Source organism: Nomascus leucogenys, chromosome 8 (genome assembly GCF_006542625.1).
Source record: "Nomascus leucogenys isolate Asia chromosome 8, Asia_NLE_v1, whole genome shotgun sequence".
In the NCBI taxonomy this organism is placed as follows: Eukaryota; Metazoa; Chordata; class Mammalia; order Primates; family Hylobatidae; genus Nomascus; species Nomascus leucogenys.
In genome coordinates this window covers 13911537-13934463 of record NC_044388.1, presented here as the reverse complement: position 1 = coordinate 13934463, position 22927 = coordinate 13911537, and the positions used below count along the sequence as shown (strand labels likewise).

Sequence of the window (22927 nt, the reverse complement as noted above, 5' to 3'; positions counted from 1 at the left end):
CTCATAGCTTAGCTCCCACTTATGAATGGAGAATATACGATGTTTGGTTTTCCATTCCTGAGTTACTTCAGTTAGAATAATGGTCTCCAGTTCTATCCAGGTTGCTGCAAATGCCATTGTTTCTTTTTATGGCTGAGTAATATTCCATGGTGTGTGTGTGTATATATATATATATATATACACACACACACACACACACACACACACACCATATTTTCTTTACCCACTCATTAATTGATGGACATTTGGGCTGGTTCCATATTTTTGCAGTTGTGAATTGTGCTGCTGTAAACATACATGTGCAAGTATCTTTTTCATATAATAACTTCTTTTCCTCTGGGTAGATACACAGGAGTGGGATTGCTGGATCTACTTTCAGTTCTTCAAGGAATCTCCATGCTAGTTTACATTCCCACAAACAGTGTAAAAGAGTTCCCTTTTCACCACATCCACACCAACATCTATTTTTTGATTGTGGCCATTCTTGCAGGAGTAAGGTGGTACTGCATTGTGGTTTTGATTTGCATTTCCCTGGTAATTAGTGATGTTGAACATTTTTTCATATGTTTGTTGGCTATTTGTATATCTTCGTTTGAGAATTGTCTATTCATGTCCTTAGCCTGTTTTTTGATGGGATTGTTTTTTTCTTGCTGATTTGAGTTCCTCATAGATTCTGGATATTAGTCCTTTGTCAGATGTAAAGATGGTGAAGATTTTCTCCCACTCTGTGGGTTGTTTACTCTGCTGATTGTGTCTTTTGCTGTGTAGAAGCTTTTTAGTTTTAAGTCCCATCTCTCTATCTTTGTTTCTGAGGCATGAGACTTTTGATAGAATCTACATCTTGCTTTGCTCAGATTGACTTAAACCCTACATTGATTCTAATCCATCACCAAGTCTTGACATCTTCCATGGAAATTTGAGAAGGGTTAGTGATATAAGCCAGTGGTACCTGCTGCTGCAACTGGTATTGAGGCAGGAATTACTATTCATCATTACCTTCTTTTACTACCTATTCTAGGTTTCCTTTATGCTGGGCCAGCATTTAAGCTGGTTTAAGTTGCTTGTGTCCTTTAGGCTTTCATCCTTGTGGGACTTGAGCCTTTAGTTGCCTTGCCTGTTTTGAGCCATGGTTGCTGTAATTTCCTGTTTACCCTATTAGCAAGCATGGAAATACCCTGCATTCCAGACAGATTGCTCCCTAATCCCATTGTGTACAACAGGTCCTAATAATCAGGGTCATTTATCACTGCTAGTATATTTATTCCTTTCTTTGCCTGCTTGTTCATCAGTATGAGAAGCCCATAGTGACCAAGTGGTGGTTGTGGCTTTAGGCTCCGTGAACCCCTACTGTGGAAGCATTACCCTCAGGATCTCTAGTACAGCAGAGATTTTAAATTGTGGAGATAGGAAATCCACATGCTGTAAGTGAGTTACTGGGAGTGATAGTGAAGAGTCAGTCTAACTTCTCTACCCCTTGGTTTCTAAACCCGTGCATCTCAGGTAGTAGGGATATAATACCCTAGCCATTGGTTCAGTGCATATGCTGCATCCCAAATGACCAGCAGAATGACTTCTTAATCGAGCTTTTAATTTAATGCACCACTTTATGATTTTGTTAGCCTGACAGTTTCTAGGTGATGTGGTGTGTGGTGTAGGACCAGTGGATGCCATGGTCATGTGCTTAATGTTGTATCTTCTTCACCATTAAACGAGTCCTTTAGTTTGAGGTGATGTTAAGGTGAATCCCAGATTGGCAAAGCAAACATTTTGAAACCATTGAGGTACTGTAAATGTCCAGAGACACTCAGGGCAGGAAAGGCAAACTCATTTCTACAGTAAGTGTAAATCCTACTTCCCCTGGAATGCAAAGGTTCCAATTCCATCCTGCCACCTGCTCAGTTCTGTGTCTGATAAGTTGTTTCCTGCATTCTGCTATAATCCTAATTTTGCTAGATTTTTTAATCTTATTAGTACTTTTTTATATTTTTCAGAAATAAGCTGATTTGTTTTGTTTTGTTTTGTTTTTTTTTGAGATGGAGTTTCACTCTGTTGCCCAGGCTGGAGTGCAGTGGCGCTACTATCTTGGCTCACCGCAACGTCCACCTCCTGGGTTCAAGCAGTTCTCCTGCCTCAGCCTCCCATGTAGCTGGGATTACAGGCATGTGCCACCAAGCCCAGCTAATTTTGTATTTTTAGTAAAGACGGGGTTTCTCCATCTTGGTCAGGCTGGTCTTGAGCTCCTGACCTCAGGTGATCCGCCCGCCTCGGCCTCCCAAAGTGCTAGGATTATAGGCATGAGCCACTGTGCCCGACAAACTGATTTTTTTTTATAATGGGGATGTGATAAACAGTTTTCACTTTAACATAGTCAACTATATGATTCCATTTGTATGGAATTCAAGAAAAGGCAAACTGATGACAGCCTATCAGTGATTGCCAGTCTGGAGAGAAATGACTGTAAAGGAGCGTAATATAACTTTTGGGTGATGGAAGTGTTTTAGATCTTGATGGTGGTGTGGGTTACACGACTGTATACATTTGTCAAAACTCATTAAACTGTATACTTAAAATTAGTTTTGTAGGTGAATTATATCTCAAAGCTGATTTTGAAGAAATAAGAGGAATTAATGTACTTATCCTTTTCCATAATATCTTTTCCTTTGTGGTTTATGCTTTTTGATTCTTAAGTTTGAGAAACTCTTCTCTACTCTGGGGTATCTTTTTCTAATTTTCCAATTCGTTAATTGCTGCTATTTATTTCCCTTATTGTCTCAAAATATGGTGTATGGTAAGACATACAGAGACCAAAAAGACTGTCATGCAGGAAGAGTTTTGTACTCACTGTAGAAACAGGAGGCAGGCATGTCATCGAAGGCCCCATGGGAAAGAACCAAGGTTGATCAGGAAGCAGGAGGAGGAGAAAAGCATAGGCCAGAGCCTATATTGTGGTTTCTGTGGAAGAGAGTGGGCGGCTGGGCGCGGTGGCTCACACCTGTAATCCCAGCACTTTGGGAAGCCGAGGTGGGCGGATCACGAGGTCAAGAGATCGAGACTATCTTGGCCAACCTGGTGAAACCCTGTCTACGAAAAATACAAAAATTAGCTGGGTGTGGTGGCACGTGCCTGTAGTCCCAGCTACTTGGGAGGCTGAGGCAGGAGAATCGCTTGAACCTGGGAGGCAGAAGTTGCAGTGAGCCGAGATTGTGCCATTGCCCTCCAGCTTGGTAACAGAGCAAGACTCTGTCTCAAAAAGAACAACAGCAACTAAAAAAAAAAAAAAAAAAAAAAAAGAATGGGCAAGACAGGGTAGGCAAGCTTGAGTACATTTCAGACTGGATAATTTGAATAATTTTGGACAGGGTAGGCAAGCTTGAGTACATTTCAGATTGGATAATTTGAATAATAATTTTGGTGGGTTCGGGGTTATAGGTGTGGTCCCTGGTTGTCTGGTACCTGGCCCTGGGGTGTGTTAGGGCAGAAGGAATACTGGCTTGGTGTGTGAGAGTTATTATTATTATTATTTTTTTGAGGTGGAGTCTCGCTCTGTCGCCCAGGCTGGAGTGCAGTGGCACGATCTTGGCTCACTGCAAGCTCCGCCTCCTAGGTTCACGCCATTCTCCTGTCCCAGTAGCTGGGACTACAGGGGCCCGCCACCACGCCCGGCTAATTTTTTGTATTTTTTTAGTGGAGACGGGGTTTCACCATATTAGCCAGGATGGTCTCGATCTCCTGACCTCCAGATCCGCCCAGCCGAGAGTTATTTAAAGATGGTTGTGGTATAGACTCTAGATTGCTTGGATGCATATCAAAGGTGTTTTCAGAGGCAAGTTGCTTGCTATCTCTAGGAAGTAACCCTGGGAGGTGCAGTCCCTCCCAGGTTTGTAGGGCCCAAGATGTCAAAACATCATAAAATATAGAAAAAATTTAAGAAGATTAACATACTTGTGTTTTCTTTAGGTTTGCTCTTTTTTTCTAGTTTCTTGATTGAGAATATATTAGTTAAGCATATTCAGTCTTACTGTTTTGTTTCAAGAGCATTAAGACTGTAATGTTAGCTGAGCTCCACATTTTGATGGTGTGGTACATTTATTGTCATTCAGTTCTGATTTTTATCGTTTATCATTTTAAATTTAGAAGTTCATTTCTAAGTTAACAAATATTTGAAAATGGTGATTTCAACATTATATCTTGGTTAGAGAAGGTGGTCTTAGATAAAAGTTCCTTGAAAATTTTTTTGTTTTTCGTTGTGACTTTATTTTGAAAATGTTTCCTATGTACTTGAAAATAATTATATTTTTATTTTTTGTTTGGTGGAGGGTTCTTTATATAACCGTTAGATCAAACTTTGTGGATCAAATATTGTGTATACTTGTGTTCGGACATTCTGATCTATCAGTTGCTAATGTAAGTAAATTAGAGGCTCATGCAGTGGTTGAAGATTAATTTTTTTCTTGGAATTCTCTTTTTGCCTTATTTTGATAGGTGTGTATAAGGCTTTGGTATGTTTTTAGTTTATTTTATTATTATATAATATCATGTTTCCATACCTTTTAAAGTTGCAATAAAATTGTTTTGTCTGATGTTAAAATTGGCATACCACCTTTTTTAAAAAACTGCCATACCACCTTTTTAAAAAGAAGGTTTGCCAGAATTTATTTTTTTCATCTTTTCTCTGTTAATGTTTTAGTTCACTTTTATAAACAGCTTTAGTTGAATTTGTATGTTGTTTTTATTTTATTTTATATTATTTACTTTCTGAGACGGAGTCCGCTCAGTTGCCCAGGCTGGAGTGCAGTGGCACAATCTCGGCTCACTGCAACCTCTGCCTCCTGGGTTCAAGTGATTCTTGTGCTGCAGCCTCCCAAGTAGCTGGGATTACAGGTGCGTACCACCACACTCCGCTAATTTTTGCATTTTTAGTAGAGACAGGGTTTTGCCATGTTGACCAGGCTGGTCTCTAACTCCTGACTGACCTCAGGTGATCCTCCCACCTTGGCCTCCCAAAGTGCTGGGATTACAGGCATGAGCCACCATGCCCAGCCTGTATGTTATTTTTGTTATTTTCTGTTACAAATGAGTTAAATTCATTCACATCTATTTTAATTATGATATATCTAGATTTTTGTCATCTTGCTTTGTTTGCCATCCTTTTTCTTTGCTTCTCTTCTCCTTTCCTGTTTTTTGTTTTTTATTGATACATAATATTTTACATATTTATGAGGCACATGTGACATTTTGTTACATAGGATGTGTAATGATCAAGTCAGGGTATTTGGGATATCTTTCGCCTTGAGTATTTATCATTTCTATGTGTTGGGAACATTTAAAGTCCTCTCTTCTATCTACTTTGAAATATACAGTTTTGCTAACTATAGTCACCCTACTCTGCTATAGAATATTAGAATTTTTATACTTTCTCTTTAACAATATGTTTGTGTACATTGACCAACCTCATTACCTACCACCCATGTACCCTTCTCAGACTTTGGTGTCTATCATTCTACTGTCTACCTCCAGGAGATCATCTTTTAAACCCACTGAATGAGTTAGAACATATTATATTTGTCTTTCTAGTCCTGGCTTATTTCACTTAACATAATGACCTCCAGGTCCATCCATGTTGCTGCAAATGACATGATTTCATTCTTTTTTAATGGCCAAATAGTATTCCATTGTGTATATATGCCACATATATCCATTAATCTGTTTTTTGTTTTGTTTTGTTTTGTTTTGTTTTTAAAGACAGGGTCTCACTCTGTCACCCAGGCTGGAGTGCAGTGGTGCAGTCATGGCTCACTGCAGTGAGTAGCTGGGACCACAAGCATACCCCACCACACCTGGCTAATTAAAAAAAATTTTTTTTTTTGTAGAAACGGGGGTCTCACTATGTTGCCCAAACTGGTCTCAAATTCCTGGGCTCAAGCAGTCCTCCTGCCTCGGCCTCCCAGAGTGCTAGGATTACAGACCTAGCACTGTGCCTGGCCCCATACATCCGTTGATGAACACTTACGTTGATTTACATATATTTGCTATTGTGAATAGTGCTACAATAAACATGCAAGTGCAGGTATCCCTTTGATATACTGATTTCTTTTCCTTTGGATAACTACCCAGTAGTGGGATTGCTGGATCTTGTGGTAGTTCTGTTTTCAGTTTTTTGAGAAATTTTCATACTGTTTTCCGAAAAGTATGTACTAATTTACATTCTTACCAACACTGTATAAGAGTTCCCTTTTTTTCTATATCCTTACCAGTGTCTTTTTTGTCTTTTGTTTTACTTTTATTTATTATTTTGAGACAGAATCACTGTCGCCCAGGCTGGAGTGCAGTGGTGTGATCTCAGCTCACTGCAACCTCTGCCTCCCAGGTTCAAGTGATTCTCCTGTCTCAGCCTCCCAAGTAGCTGGGACTACAGGTACGCACCACCATGCCCGGCTAATTTTTTGTATTTTTAGTAGAGATGGGGTTTTGCCATATGTTGGCCAGGCTGGTCTGAAACTCCTGACCTCAAGTGATCTACCTGCCTTGGCCTCCCAGAGTGCTGAGATTACAGATGTGAGCCACCACACCTGGCCTTTTTTGTTATTTAAATTATAGCCATTTTAACTTGGGCGAAATGATATTTCATGTGGCTTTTATTTGCATTTCCCTAATGATTAGTGATGTTGAGCATTTTTTCATATACTTGTTTGCCATTTGTATGCCTTCCTTTGAAAAATATCTATTCATGTCCTTAGCCTACTTTTAAATGGGATTATTGGTGGGGTTTTTGTTTTTGTTGTTTGAGTTCCTTGTATATTCTAGGTATTAGTCACTTGTTGAATAGTGCACATATTTTCTCCCATTCAGCAGATTGTCTTTTCACCCTTTTTTTAGACAAATGCTCACTTTAATCACAATTCTAAATTGATTATTTTCACGTTAACATAGATGTTCCCATAAACTGAGAACTGAGTTATTATACATTTTTAATGGTTAATATGATTTGAAAATTTTTTATAAAAATTGATCAGAAGCTAGTTGAAATTCTCACCATAAATATAAAATATTGATTACAATTGTTTTTCACAGTAAATTGAGATCTAAGCATCCTAAAAAGCTGTATTATCTAATATCATAATAGGGATGACTAAATACTTGACAAATACTTTCTGAAGAACTGGCTTAACAAAAAGTTACTATTTGAAGAAACAGCTTTCCCTTGTTTATATTTACAAGAAAAAGGCTAACATTTTTGCAGAGCTCTCATTTTATCATGAAGTGTGGACAGTCAGAAGCAGGTGGCTGTTGGTGGGGTGCAGTGGCTCACACCTGTAATCCCAGCACTTTGGGAGGCCAAGGCGGGCAGATCGCTTGAGGCCAGGAGTTCAAGACCAGCCTGGCCAACATGGTGAAACCCCGTCTCTACTAAAAATACAAAAATTAGCTGGGTGTGGTGTTGGTTGCCTGTGATCCCACCTATTCGGGGAGGCTGAGGCATGAGAATCACTTGAACCTGGGAGGCGGAGGTTCCAGTGAGCGGAGATCATGCCAGCCTGGGTGATAGAGCGGACTCCCTCTCAAAAAAAAAAAAAAAAAAAAAAAAAAAAAAAAAAAAGTGGATGCAGTGGTATCAAGAAAAAAGCATTTCAAAACATTTCCACTTTTATTAAAGGTTTTGACAATGAAGATATCACTAAATGTCTTTAAATTCTATTTGCTATAGAATAACCATCTAAATAGGAGACACATGCCATAATACAGCAACCATTTTAGTGTGTAAAATACTTCTAAACTCTTACTATAAAAAGATTTGGCTAAAATACAAAACATCTTTGCAATAAAACTGATAATGTAGCTTAAGTAGCTTACAAGATTTCAGAAATGTCTTATGAAAGATTTAGAATGTTTCCCTGTGCGAGATAAAACCGAATGGTTAACGCTAAGGTGCTATAAACTAGACAAAGCTAGAAAGGCACATCATGTAACTAGAAAAGAATGGCATGTGATGTGGACTTCCTCCATGTCAAACTGACAGGAAAATAGAATATGCTCTTCAGAAGGAAAGGCATGAGAAGATAATTCTTACAAAGCTCTCACTGAGATCTTGAAGAGCTTTACAGAGAACATAATCATAAAATGGCTAGAGATCATTTATAGGACATGGGTAATGGATTCCTTTATATTACAATACCTGCCTCAGATATAAACACAAATCAAATATAAACACCCTTGTAAAGCTGTGCTTCTTTCAGCCAAACATTTCTCTGGTACCACAGTCAGCCTCTAGTAGTAGCATTTGGATGCAAAGGTTTAACTGGTGCTGATCTGGACAAGCCACAGCAGAGACTCTGATTTGGAGACTTCATGGACACTCCTGCCAGTGCGCTGCTGCTATTACTGCCACTTCCAGATGCTGGTAGAACCATTCAGGTCTCTTGCTTTCAGCTGAAGGACTGCGTATTTGTAATGGTTTCCTAATGGCATCTGAAGAAAGATAAATCTCTTTTGGCGAGGACTGAAGATTCTGATTTGATGGCAGCCAGAGCAGTCTACCAAAGTCACTAAAGTATTACAGTTGGATTTAGATTTCTTCTCTTTCTTTTCTACTGGGGATTTTATCTTCACTTCTTTTTTTTTTTTTTTTAATTTCTTTAACTTTACTTTTTCTCATAGATGTCCTCACTCTCACCAAAATCAGAATCGTCCTCAGAATCTTCACCAGTTGCCAAGTCTGGTTTGGTGTCATTAGCACTATTGCCATCACTGCCTTCCAGAAAAATTTTCCTCTGTTGTACCGCAGCTTTAGATGCTGCTTTTCTTTTCCCTTGAATACCACCATTGTCTTTCCCAGTAATCTTATCCAAATCTAAATAATCACTGGCTACACTGCAATTAGAGATATGAGGAGACTTACCCACTGTTTCTGTTCTACTATTGCCATGTTTTTCAACTCTTTTATCTTGAGACTTCTGCACATTAGTGGTGACTGTTGAAAGTTCCTTCACTGATAAAGCTAGTGCAACTTCTAAGTCTCTCTGGTAGAGCTTGTCATCTAAAGCCATCCTTTTTTTTAGGGGTTTTCTCTTCCAGTGGGATTTCTTCTTTCTGGAGATTGTTCAAATTAGGTTTTGGTTTATCTTGTTTTAACTCCTTTGATGTTCTGGATTTCTTGTTTAAAGGTACAGTTGCAGAAACAAAATCATCATCACTGTCAGAGTCGCCAAACTGTGAGTAATTGGTTTCTTACATCTTGCAGGCTGCACCATGGTCCCTTTCAAGGCTTGATATTTACACTTCCCAAGTTCCTGTTGGCTGTAGTGGGGGTTTCAGTTCCTGCCCAAAACCAGACATTGGCGTTCTCCCTTCACTCTTCGTTGTTTCCTTTGCTGTGCAGAAGCCTTTTTTGTTGTTGTTGTTTTTTAATATAATCAGTTAGCTTTAAATATGTGGATTTATTTCTGAATTATCTGTTTTATTCCATTAGTCTGTGTGTCTGTTTTATACCAGTACCATGCTGTTTTGGTTACTGTAACCTTGTAATGTATTTTGAAGTCAGGTAGTTTTATTCTTTTTGCTCAAGATTGTTTTGGTTGTTTGGGCTCCTTTTTGGTTTCATATGAATTTTAAGATTGCTTTTTCTATTTCTGTGAAAAAAGACATTGGTATTTTGATAGCGATTGCATTGAAAATGTAGATTGCTTATGGCAGTGTGGTCATTTTAATGATGTTAATTCTTATCCTTGAGCATGGGATGTCTTTCCATTTGTTTGTGACCTCTTTATTTTATCCACTGTTTTGTAGTTTTTATAGCTATTGTAAACAGGGAATGCCTTCTTGATTTCTTGCTCAGCTAGTTTGTTTTATTGGTGTATAGAAACAGGTTTTGTATGTTGATTTTTTTTTTAACACTCCCTACTTCACAGGTGGATGCATTTTGATTTATGTGTGTTGATTTTGTCCTGCAACTTTACTGAATTTATTTAGCAGAACTAAGAGTTTTTTGGTGGAGTCTAGGTTTTTCTAGATATAAGATCATATCATCAGCAAAGAGGGACAGTTTGACTTCCTCTTTTCTAGTTTGGATCCCTTTTCTTTTTTTCCCTCTTGCCTGATTGGTCTGGCTAGGACTTGCAGTACTATGTTGAATTGGAGTGGTTAAAGTGGGCATCCTTGTCTTGTTCCAGTTCTTAGAAGAAGGGGTTTCAACTTTTCCCCATTCAGTATGATGTTAGCTGTGGGTTTGTCATATATGACCTTTGTTATGTTGAAGTATGTTTCTTTTATGCCTAGTTTGTTAAGAGTTTTTATCACGAAGGGACACTGAATTTTATCAAGTGCTTTTTCTGTGTCTGTTGAGATGAACATATGGTTTTGTCCTTTATTCTGTTGATGTTATGAATCGTATTTGTTGATTTGTGTAACCATCCTTGCCTGTCTGGGATAAATCTCACTTCATTGTGGTGTATTTTTTTTTTTAATGTTGTTGGATTCAGTTTGCCAGTATTTTGAGAATTTTTATCTCTGTGTTCATTAGGGATATTGGCCTGTAGTTTTCTTTTTTTTTTTTTTATATTTTTTATCTTTTATTGCATCCTTGTCTGGTTTTGGTGTTAAGGTAATGTTGGCCTTGTAGAATGAGTTGGGGAGAATTGATGTTAGTTCTTCTATGAGTGTTTGGTAGAATTTGGCAGTGAAGCCATCCAGTCCCGGACTTCTCTTTGTTGGGAGACTTTTTATTACTGATTAAATGTCTTTACTCACTATCAATCTGTTCAGGTTTCGTATTTCTTCCTGATTCAATCTTGGTAGATTGTATATGTCTATGTCTAGGAATGCATCCATTTCCTCTCAGTTTTCCAGTATGTTAGTGTATCGTTGTTTGTAGTGGTTTTTAATGATCTTTTGTATTTCTGTGGAATTAGTTGTAATGTCTCTTTTCATTTCTGATTTTATTTGGGTCCTCTCTTTTTATGTTGATTAGTCTAGCAAGTGGTTTATTGATTTACCCTTTCAAAAAATCAGCTTTTTGTTTTTCTTTTGTGCGTTTTAAAAAAGTTGTTTCATTTAGTTCTGCTCTGATCTTTATTATTTCTTTCCTTCTACTAATTTGGGGTTTGGGTCTAGTTCCTTAAGTTGTATTGCTAGATTGTTTCTTTAAAATCTTAACTATTTTTTTGATGTAGGCATTTGTTGCTATAGATTTCCCTCTTAGCACTGTTTTTGCTGTATCTCATAGATTTTCGGTATGTTGTATTAGATTTTCATTTGTTTCAATAATTTTTTTGATTTCTTCCTTAATGTCTTACTTGACCCAGTCGTCATTCAGAAGCATGTTGTTTAACTTCTGTGTATTTATATAGTTTCCAAAGTTCCTCTTAACTCTTTGTTTTTTTTGTTTTTTTTCTTTGAGACAGAGTTTTGCTTAGTCACCCAGGCTGGAGTGCAGTGGCACCATCTCAGCTCACTGCAACCTCTGCCTCCTGGGTTCAAGCAGTTCTTGTGCCTCAGCCTCCTGAGTAGCTGGGACTACAGGTGCATGCCACCATGCCTGGCTGAGTTTTGTATTTTAGTAAAAACGGGGTTTCACCATGCTGCCCAGGCTGGTCTCGAGCTCCTGAGCTCAGGCAATCCGCCCACCTCAGCCTCCCAGAGTGCTAGGATTACAGGCGCGAGCTACCCCACCCAGCCTATTATTCTTGATTTCTAGTTTTATTCCATTCTTATCTGAGGAGATATTTGATAACGATTTCAATTTTTAAAAATTTGTTGACACTTGTTTTGTGTCCTGACATGATCTATCCTGGAGAATGTTCCATATGCTGATGAAAAGAATGTGTATTCTGTAGATGTTAGATGAAATGTTCTGTAAATGTCTGTTAGGTCTGTTTGGTCTAATATGTAGTTTAAATCCAGTGTGCCTTTCTTAATTTTTTTATCTACATGATCCATTTAATGCTCACAGTGGGGTGCTGATGTCCCTAACTATTATTGTAGTGGAATCTATGTCTCCTTACAGATCTAATAATACTTGCTTTATATATCTGGGTGCTCCAGTGTTGGGTGCCTTATATGTTTGGAATTGTTATATCCTCCTCCTGAATTTTTCCCTTTACTATTATATAATGACTTTCTTTGTCTCTTTTTACTGTTTTTGACTTAAAGTTTTTGTTTTGTTTGATACGGATATAGCTACTTCTAGTCACCTTTGGTTTCTGTTTGCATGGAATATCTTTTTCCATCCCTTAATTTCAGCCTGTATGTCTTTACAGGTGAGATGAGTTTATTGTAGGTAGTATATGGTTGGGTCATGCTTTAAAAACATTTAAAAAAATCTGTTCAATCAGTATCTATCTTATTTATTTGAGATGGAGTTTTGCTCTTGTTGCCCAGACTGGAGTACAGTGGTGCGGTCTTGGCTCACTGCAACCTCTGCCTCCTGGGTTCAAACGATTCTCCTGCCTCAGCCTCCCGAGTAGCTGGGATGACAGGCACCTGCCACCACGCCTGGCTAATTTTTGTATTTTTAGTGCAGATGGGGTTTCACCATGTTGGCCAGCCTGGTCTTGAACCCCTGACCTCGGGTGATCTGCCTGCCTCAGCCTCCCAAATTGCTGGGATTGTAGGTGTGAGCCGCACCGTGCCCGGCCAAATTAGTCTGTGTCTTTTAAGTGGAAAGCTTGATCAGTTTACATTCAGAGTTATTGATATGTGAAGGCTTATTTCTGTCATTTTATTGATTGATTTATGGCTGTTCTGTATATCATCTATTCCGTCTTTGTCTCTCATTAATTATTATTTTGGTTTGGTGGTTTTTTGTAGTTGTGAGTCTCTTCCTTGTTTGTGTTTGATCTATCAGTGGTTTTTATATTTTTGTGTGTTTTCGTGATGGTAGATAGGGTTCTTTGGCTTCTGGATGTAGGACTTTCTTAAGCATTTCTTCTAGGGCCAGTCTAGTGGTGATATATTTCCTCAGCTTTTGCTTGTTTGTGAAATACTTTATTTCTTACTCATTTATGAAGGATAACTTTGCTGGGTATAGTATCCTTGACTGACAGTTTTTTTATTCAGCACTTTTAAAAAAAAATTATTTATTTTTTTAGACAGAGTCTTGCTCTGCCACCTAGGCTGGAGTGCAGTGGTGCAATCTCAGCTCACTGCAGCCTCTGCCTCCTGGGTTCAAGTGATTGTTCTGTTTTGGCTTCCTGAATATATGGGATTACAGGAATGTATCACCATGCCCAGCTAATTTTTGTATTTTTAGTTAGAGATAGGGTTTCACCATGTTGGCCAGGCTGGTCTTGAACTCCTGGCCTCAAGTGATCCACCTGCCTCAGCCTCCCAAAGTGCTAGGATTACAGGCGTGAGCCACTGTACCTGGCCTTCTTTCAGCACTTTGAATATATCATTTCATTCTCTACTGGCCTATAAGGTTTCTGCTGAGAATTCCACTGTTAGTTTGATGGGTGTTCCTTTATAAGCGACTAGATGCTTTTCTTCCCATTTTTAGAATTCTGTGTATTTGATTTTTTGACAGTTTGAATATAATGTGCTGTGGAGAAGACCTTTTTAATTTGTATTTACTTAGAGATCCCTGAACTTGGTGTATCTGATGTGTAAATCTGTTGCTAGACTTGGAAAATTTTTACCTATTATTTTATTGAACAGGTTTTCTAACATTTTTGTTTTCTATTCTCCTGAGACACTGAAAATTTGAATATTTGGTTACTTAATGGTGTTCCATATGTCACACAGGCTTTTCTCATTTTTTTTAATTTAAATTATTACTTTTTGTCTCACTGACTCATTTCCAAGGGCCTTTCTTAATGTTCTGAAAATCTTTTATCTGCTTAATCTAGTCTATTGTTGACACTTTCAAATGCAGTTTGTATTTCATTCAGTGAAATCTTCAGTTCCAGAATTCTTGTTTGGTTTTTCCTTTTTTTTTTTTTTCTTTTTGAGATGGAGTCTCGCTCTGTTTCCCAGGCTAGAGTGCTGTGGCACGATCTCAGCTAACTGCAACCTTCACCTCCCAGGTTCAAGTGATTCTTCTGCCTCAGCCTCCGAAGTAGATGGGACTACAGGTGCCTGCCACGACACCTGGCTAATTTTTTTGTATTTTTTGTATAGACGGTATTTCACCGTGTTAGCCAGGCTTGTCTTGAGCTCCTGACCTCCAGTAATTCACCTGCCTTGGCCTCCCAAAGTGCTGGGATTGATTACAGGCGTCAGCCATTGTCCCCAACCTGATTTTCCTTTGTGATATCTAGTTTCTTTAGTAAATTTCTCCCCATATCCTGAATTGTTTTCCTGAATTTTTTGTATTGTTTTTCAGAATTCTCTTGTATCTTTTTTTTGAGACAGAGATGGGGTTCTGCCAGGTTGGTCTTGAACTCCTGGCCTCAGGTGATCTGCCTGCCTTAGCCTTCCAAAGTGCTGGGATTACAGACAAGGGTCACAGTGTCTGGCCTCAGAATTCTGTTGTATCTTACTGGGCTTCTTTAAAATCAGTATTTGAGTTATTTTTCTGGGATTTCATAAATTTCTTTTTTTCCCCCCTGAGACAGGGTCTCACTCTGTTGCCCAGGCTGGAGTGCAGTGGTGTGATCATGGCTCAGTGCAGCCTTGACCTCCCTGGGCTCAGGTAATCCCTCAACCTCAGCCTCTGAGTAGCTGGGACTACAGGTGCATGCCACCACACCTGGTTAATTTTTGTATTTTTTTAGAGATGGGGTCTCACTCTGTTGCCCTGGCTGGTCTTGAACCCCTAGGCTCAAGCAATCTGCCTGCCTCAGTCTCCCAAAGTGCGAGAATTACAAGTCTGAGCTACCGCACCTGGCCAGATTTTTTTGATTGGAATGTATTGCCTGTGAATTATTGTGGTCTTTTGGAGGTGTCGTATTTCCTTGCTTTTTCATGTTTCCTGTGTCCTTACACTGGTATCTATGCTGCTGGTGTAACAGTTGCTCCTTCTAATTTTTTGAATTTTCTTTCATGGGGAGGACATTTTCCTGAAGATGTATTTGTGGTGTTGGTTGAATATGGCACTTTGGCTTTGATTCTAGGTATGTGTCATAGTGTAGTCTCTGTGTGATTTCTTTCAATGTGAGTGGTGTCAGTGGTGTCTGTGATTTCTTAGGTGGCATAGATTGTGGTTGTTAGTGGAGGCTGTGATACAGTTTTTTGTAAAAGAAAATTTTAACTTTCAATAAAAGAGGTCTCACTCTGTTGTCCAGGCTGGTCTCGAATTCCTGAGCTCAAGTGATCCTCCCGCCTCAGCCTCCCAAAGTGCTAGGATTACAGGTGTGAGCCACCATGCCTGGCCTGTGATAAGGTTTTGCTGAGGTCTGGGTTGCCAAGTAGGCCAGCTCTCAGGCCCCAGTGGTGGCACCAGTGGGTTGAAATTGCCTGTCCTTGGGCTTCAGGGCAGTGTATGCTGGCACCAGTATTACAGGTTCAGGTAAGCCAATTTTTGAGCCTCCAGGTATCTTGCTTGGGTACCAGGAGTGGCACAGGTGAGCCAGGCAGGTTGACAGGTTTTTAAACCCCTGTGCAGTGGGCATGGTGTGGATGATGGCAGTAGCAGTGGTGGGGTAACCTTTAGGACCCAAGCTGTCTGTGCTGGTGTAGGCAGTGGCTGTGATGGACTGGACAGGCCAATCCCCCAGGCTTGCAGGTGGCACGTGTGGTTAGTTGCCAGCTGTGGTGGTAGAGGCAGGTTGAATAAGTCCAATCTCAGACCCTGGGAGGAGCGCTTAGGTGCCAACAGTGGTGGTCTATGCTAGGTGATCCCCAGGCCCACGGATTGCATGCTTGGGTACTGAGGGGGATGGAGCCAGGTTGTAGGAGCCTGTCCTTAGGTTCCCCACTGGTACGTGCAGGTACTGGCTGTGGTAGGCAGGGGAGAGTGATCCTCAGACTGCCATCAGAATGCTCTGGTGGCAACAGCAGGGCTTGTGCCATGGCCTTGTTACCGGGAAGGGTGGGGTTGCTGTCAGTGGGAGCATTCATAGGCAGGTGGCATGCGGGGTCACATACTTTGATTGTGCCTTGCTCCTGCTGCTGCAGCAGCTATTGCAGGCAGTAGAATTTTTCCTCAGTGCATGAAAATGCACAGGTCCCCCTTTGCTGCAGTGTAAGGAGACAGTTGCTGCCAGTGGCTGTGGTCTTGGACCCTATGGAGCAGCTATAGGTGGAGAATGTCAGTGGGGTCTCCAGGGATGTGGAAATGCAGGGTCTGTTGGGTTCCTGGGCATGACAAAGTCTGGTGGGGGCTGGGCTCTCAAAATGAAGGTACACTGTACCTGCTTAGGTTTGTGGGACTTAGCGTGAGCTCTCTCTGGAATAATGTTGTTGCATGGTTTCTAGGCACCTCTTTATGTTAGACTCAGGGCCTGCAGCACTTGAGGGCTTCTCCCATGGCTAGGATTCTAAGAGTCTGGTGGGACTGTGGACCGCTGGAGGTCTCTCAGCTCTCCCCTGATCCTAGTTGAGCAGGCTGCCTTGCCTCCTCCTCCTTTCTTGCTTTCAGTGCTTCTCGTCACCACTCTGCTGAATTCCAGTGTTCTCTCTTAGGTGATCTATTTGAAGTGTGATTATCTCCTCACTGTTTTGTTCCCTTTCCATGGAAGAGGCAAGTACCATATGCATGTAGTCAGCCATCTTGAAGTTCCTCCCTTTCCTGTTTTTTTGATGAATTGATAATTGAATACTGTCCATGACTCAGACTGTAACAAAGTGAGAACATAGAATCTTACCTATTGTCCTCATTGCTACAGGTATTATATCATTATATATGTGGCATCAGCTTCAGTCCCCAGATCTTTGTGTGCCTAATAAGCTAGGAACCGGTAATATCATGGTCAGCAAGAGAGAGAACATCCTTAACCAAATATTTGATCCCTTATTCTCTTTGGGAATATTTTTTCAATCTTAGTAGTGATGGTGTTTCTGAAAGTCCAGTAGTTAAAGGTAGAATTGAAAGTGTTTACCATTCAAAAGTACTTCAGTATTTTAGTAAAAACATACATTATAGTAAACAATGATAAATATGATTTTCAGGGAGAAAAAAGCATGAGATTCTTTGTAATAGCAAAATAGTCTGTTTACATAGGGTACATAGGTCCACAACCGTATCACTTTGTCATATTAACATTCCTTCACCAGTATCTGCAGGAACCCATGTAGTCTTAATAATTAAAGTACTTTTAAATTAGTTTTTAAAAAAATAGAACAAATCATGTATGCCTGCTTTAAATACAAAGGAATGATAGAGGGTTTTAAAAGATAAAGCCTTGTTCAAAAATGAGGTAAATTTATCTGTAGAATTAGTGGACTAGATGTACAGCTTGCAAAGTGAGGGTGAGGCTGCAATGCCAGCATTTGGATATGGAAACAGGGTTGAGGTGGTTCTGAATTCATGTCCTTATAAGATCATCAGGGCTGAAAGAGTCACACATGAAACTGGAGACCAAATCTGTGGATACTGAGTAAAACAAGAAACAGGGATAGGTTGTCCCATCTGTTAAAGGAGGCAAACTGCAACTGATTACTGTCAATGTGGTGACATCTAACTCCAAAGGAGACTGACAATATATATTTTTTATTGTGGTTGCCATGTCCCTTACTCAAAATTGGTAGCTTTTAGGAAGAAGAGAACAGATATTGAAAGTAGACAGCTAATGGTTTCTGCATGTGAAGGTACAAAAATTATAAGAACATTACAAGAGAATTTCAGATTCAGTGGGATATGTACAGTATAGTGCTGTGGTTTGAATGTGTACCCCAAAGTTAATGTGTTGGAAAGTTGATGCAGTGGTGTTGGGAGGTGGGGCATAATGGGAGGTGTTTGGGTCTTGGGGACACTACACTCATGAATGAATTAATGCTGTTATTTTAGGAATGGGATCCGTGACTGTCCCCCCGCTCTTCCCCAGATATTTGATGCCTTCCTCCTTGTCATGTAGCAGGAAGGCCTTCACCAGATGCTGGTGTCTTGATCTTGAACTTCCCACCCTTCAGAACTATGAGGAAATAAATTTCTATCCTCTATGAATCACCCAATCTCAGATATTCTGTTATAGCAGCACAAAATGGACTAAGACAGTAAGAGAGAGGCAGAAGTTGGGTAGAATCACAGAGAAGGGAGTGACTGACTACTCAGAGATATCTTGGCACATGGTGCAAAGAAAATATGTGAATTGGGTCTTAAAAATACGTAGAAGTTGGCTGAGAGGGGAAGGGCATGCTAGACTGAGGACTGAAACACTGTGTGAAAGGAGCTGAAACTCATAATTTTGTAAATGCTAAAAACCACGTTTATGATATTCTGTTGAGGTGCTAGGGATACAACATGAAACAAGGCTGTTTCCTCTAAGAGCTTGCTACGAAAGACAATTATTTAAACAACCAATTTCAATGGCAGAATGTCGAGTGCTGTAATAATATAAATGTCCCATGTGCACTTGAGAAGAATATGATTTGTGTTGTTGGATAGTGTTCTCTGATACAGCTTATTGGTTTATAGTGTTAAGTCCTCTTTCCTCTTTTGTCTGATTATTCTGCCCATTATTGAGAGTCAGGTATTGAATTTTCCAGTGATTATTGTGGAACTGTCTTGTTTCTCCCTTAAATTCTGTTAGCTTTTGCTTTATATATTTTGATGGGCTGTCATTACATGTTAAATGTTTATCATAGTATCTTCTTGCTATATTAAACTTTTTATTAATGTATAGTATCCTTCCTTGTCTCTTATACCTCCTTGTTTTATAGTCTATGTTGTCTGATGTTAATACAGCCCACCTCACTTCTCTTATGGTTCCTATGTGCATGGACTAGCCTTTCCCTCCTTACATGTTTTACCTATTTGTGTCTTTGGATCTAAAGTGAGTCTCTTATGGATATCATATATTTAGAATATTTTTTTCTATTCATCTTGCCAATCTCTGTCTTTTGATTGGAGAGTTTATTTACATTAGAGTAATTACTGATAAGGAGAGACTGCTGTTATTTTGCTATTTGTTTTCTTTATGCCTTACAGCTTTCTTGTCACTCATTTGCTGCGTTACTGTCTTTTGTGCTGAATTTAATAGAATAATTCCATTCTAATTTCCTTTTGTGTCTATTCAGTATCTATTTTTTGTAGTTACCATGGGGGTTACATTTAACATTCTGAAGATAAAACACTCCAATTTAAATTTATACCAGCTTAACTTCAATAACATACAGTAACTTCCTGTACAGCTCCATCCCTACCCCCTTTGGTTATTTTATGCATTTGTCTCTTATGTAGAAAATAAAATGTGGAGTAACAAACTAAAGTTACAATTATACTAGCTTTTAGAGTAATGTTTTTGTTGTGTAGTCAAGTTATGTTTAAAAAATTACAAACCGAATAAACCTCAGAGTTACAAACTAAAGCTACAGTAATACTAGCTTTTATACTTGCCCATGCATTTACTTTTACTTTATATAGCTTCAAATTACTGTCTAGCATCCTTTCTTTTCAACCTGTTTGACTCCTCTTAACATTTCTTTATTCCAGTTGTAAATTTAATATTGTTAATTGACAAATCATAATTCCTTATACTTTTCTGGGGTACAATGGGATGTTCTGACACATGTATACAATGTGAAATGATCAAATCTAGCTAATTAACATATCCATCACCTTGTTTACATATCATTTTCATAACGAAGACATTTAAAATGTACTCTTAGTTATTTTGAAATATGTAATACATTTATACTGACTGGAATCACTGTGCTGTGCAATAGGCCTCAAAACTTATTCCTCCTCTCTGAAACTTGATATCCTTTGACCAATAACTTCCCATCCTGGCTTATCCCCAGTGTCTGGTAAGCATCATTCTACTCTCTACTTCTATGAATTCAACTTTTTTAGATTCCACATGTATGTGAGACCATGTCTTTCTTTGCCGGCTTATTTAATTTAGCATAAAGTCCTCCAGGTTCATTTATGTTGTTGCAAATGAAAGAATTTCCTTCTTTTTTAAGGCTGAATTTCATTGTGTATATACACCACATTTTTTCTTCATTAATCCATTGATGGGACACTTAAGTTGATTCCATATCCTGGCTATTGTGAATAATGCTGCAATGAACATGGAAATATAGATGTCCCTTTGCCATACTGAATTTAGTTTGTTTGGATATATACCCAGAAGTGGGATTGCTGGATCATATGGTAGCTCTAATTTAGTTTTTTGAGGACCCGCCATGCTTTTTTTCATAATGGCTGTACTAATTTAATTTACATCCCCACCAGCAATGTGCAAATGTTCGCTTTTCTCTGCATCCTCATCAACCTTTTTATTGTTCTTTTTGATAAAAGCCATGCTAACGGATCTTAGTGTTTTAAATTGCATTTCCCTAATGATTAGTGATGCCGAGCATTTTCTTATGTATCTGTTGCCATTTGCATGTCTTTTTTTGAGAAATGTCTGTTCACGTCTTTTGCCTATTCTAAAACCAGGTTGTTTTCTTGCTACCGAGTTGTCTGGAGTTCCTTATGTATTTTGGATATTAACCCCTTATCAGTTGTATGGTTTGCAAATATTTTCTCCCATTCTGTGTGCTGTCTCTTCGCTTTGTTAATTGTTTGCTGTGCAGTTGCTTTTTAGTTTGCTCCTTTAGCATTTCTTGCACAGAAGGTCTAGTGGTAATGAATTTCCTTAACTTTTGTTTATTTTGGAAAGTCATAATTTTTCCCTCACTTTTGAAGGACAATTTTGCCAGTATAGGATTCTTAGCTGACAGGTTTTTTTTTTTCTTCTCCCCTTTGGTAGTTAATTAGACTATTAGACTATATTAGCCCACTGTGTTTTGGCCTTCCGAGTTGCTGATGAGAAATCTGCTTATAATATCATTGAGGATCCCTTATATGTGACAGATTGCTCTTACTCCTTTTAAGAGTCTCTGTTTGTTTTTGGATAGATTATAATGTGTCTTGCTGTGCGTCTCCTTGTGTTCATGCTACTTGGAGTCTGTTAAGCTTATTGAATATGTATATTTATGTCTTTCATCAAATTTGGGAGGTTTTTAGCCATTATTTTTTCTTTTTTGAGACCGAGTGTCGCTCTGTCACGCAGGCTGGAGTGCAGTGGTGTGACCTTGGCTCACTGCAACCTCTGCCTTCCAGGTTCAAGCAATTCTCCTGCCTCAGCCTCCCAGGTAGCTGGAACTACAGGCACATGCCACCATGCCTGGCTGATTTTTGTGTTTTTAGTAGAGATGGCGTTTCGCCACGTTTGGCCAGGCTGGTAGCCATTAGTTTTTCAAATAATCTCTTTGCCCCTCTTCTTTTGGCATTCCCATAATGTATATGTTGGTTCTTTTGATAGTGTCTGTTTGCCTCTGCTCACTTTTCTTCAGTCTTTTTTTTTTTTTTATGTCGTCCTATCATCACACTTGTTGATTGTTCTGCCTGCTCAAATCTTTATTTGAATCCCTGTAGTGAATTTTCCATTTCAGTTATTGCCTTCAGGACCTCCTCAGTTTCTTTTTAGTTTCCTTTGAGATTTTTCCCTCCTCTTTTTTTTTTAAGACAGGGTCTCAGTTTGTCACCCAGGTTGGAGTTTGGTTGTGTGATCACGGTTCATGGGCTCACTGCAGCCTCAAATTCCTGGGCTCTAGCAGTCCCCCTGCTTCAGCTTCCTGAGTAGCTGGAACTTCTTGCGCTGCTATGCTTGGCTAATTTTTAATTTTTTTTTTTTGTAGAAGCAGGGTCTTGCTGTTTCCCAAACTGGTCTTGAACTCCTGGGCTCAAGTGATCCTTCTGCCTCAGCCTCCCAAAATACAAGGATTACAGGTGTGAGCCACTACACCCAGCCTCCTTTGAGGTTTTCTATCTCTTTACTCATCTTCCTACTTTCTTTGTACATTGTTTTCTTGCCTTTCTCTGTCTTCTTTTAGTTCTGTGAACACCTTTAAGATAGCTTTTTTAAAGTCTTTGTCTATTAGGCCCATCTTCTGATCTTTCTCTGGGAAGGTTTCTGTTGGTTTATTTTTTTTCTTTCATATAGGCCATACTTTCCCATTTCTTTGTATCCCTTTTTGTTGTTGAAAACTGGACATTTGAATCTGCTAATGTGGTAACTGGAAATCAGATTGTCTCCTTTCCTCAGGATTTGCTGGGGTTTTTTTGTGTGCTTGTTTTTCTTTTTGTTTTTAGAGTTGCTTTGTCACTCAGGCTGGAGTACAGTGGCATGATCATGGCTCACTGTAACCTTGACCTCCTGGGCTCAAAGGATCCTCCTTCCTCAGCTCCCTGAGTAGCCAGGACTGCAAGTGTGTGCCACTATGCCTGCCTAATTTTTTAGTTTTTGTAGAGACAGGGTCTCATTATGTTGCCCAAGCTTGTCTAGAACTCCTAGGCTCAAGCAGTCCTCCTGCTTTGGCCTCTCAAAGTCTTGCAATTACAAGTTTGAGCCACTGCACCCAGCCCTTTTTGTTTTTTGATTGTTGTAGGCTATCTCAGATCTTTTCTGAGCCTTTTCCTTTTCCTGGACATGCACAGTGATTTTCTTTTTCTTTTTTTTTTTTTTTGAGATGGAGTCTCACTCTTTCACCCAGGCTGGAGTGCAGTGGCGCGATCTCGGCTCAGTGCAAGCTCCGCCTCCCGGGTTCACGCCATTCTCCTGCCTCAGCCTCCCGAGTAGCTGGAACTACAGGCTCCCGCCACTGTGCCCGGCTAATTTTGTGTATTTTTATTAGAGATGGGGTTTCACCGTGTTAGCCAGGATGGTCTCGATCTCCTGACCTCATGATCCACCTGCCTCGGCCTCCTAAAGTGCTGGGATTACAGGTGTGAGCCACCACGCCCGGCCGCACAGTGATTTTCTAAATTCCCCATTTATATGGTTGCTTCTGAATGTCCTAGTCCTTTAATGTCTGGCTTCCAAAAAGGGAGAAAGAGAAAAATGAAGAT

General features: G+C 39.5%; 1 protein-coding gene and 1 pseudogene across 2 annotated transcripts in view; one reads left to right on the top strand and one right to left on the bottom strand.

The window, feature by feature from the left end:
* Window positions 1–22927, top strand: part of NCK1 (NCK adaptor protein 1) — a 77973-nt gene that overhangs the window by 19720 nt on the left and 35326 nt on the right. The gene's annotated exons all lie outside the window — the stretch shown is intronic.
* On the bottom strand, window positions 7629–16749 carry LOC105740125 (annotated as a pseudogene).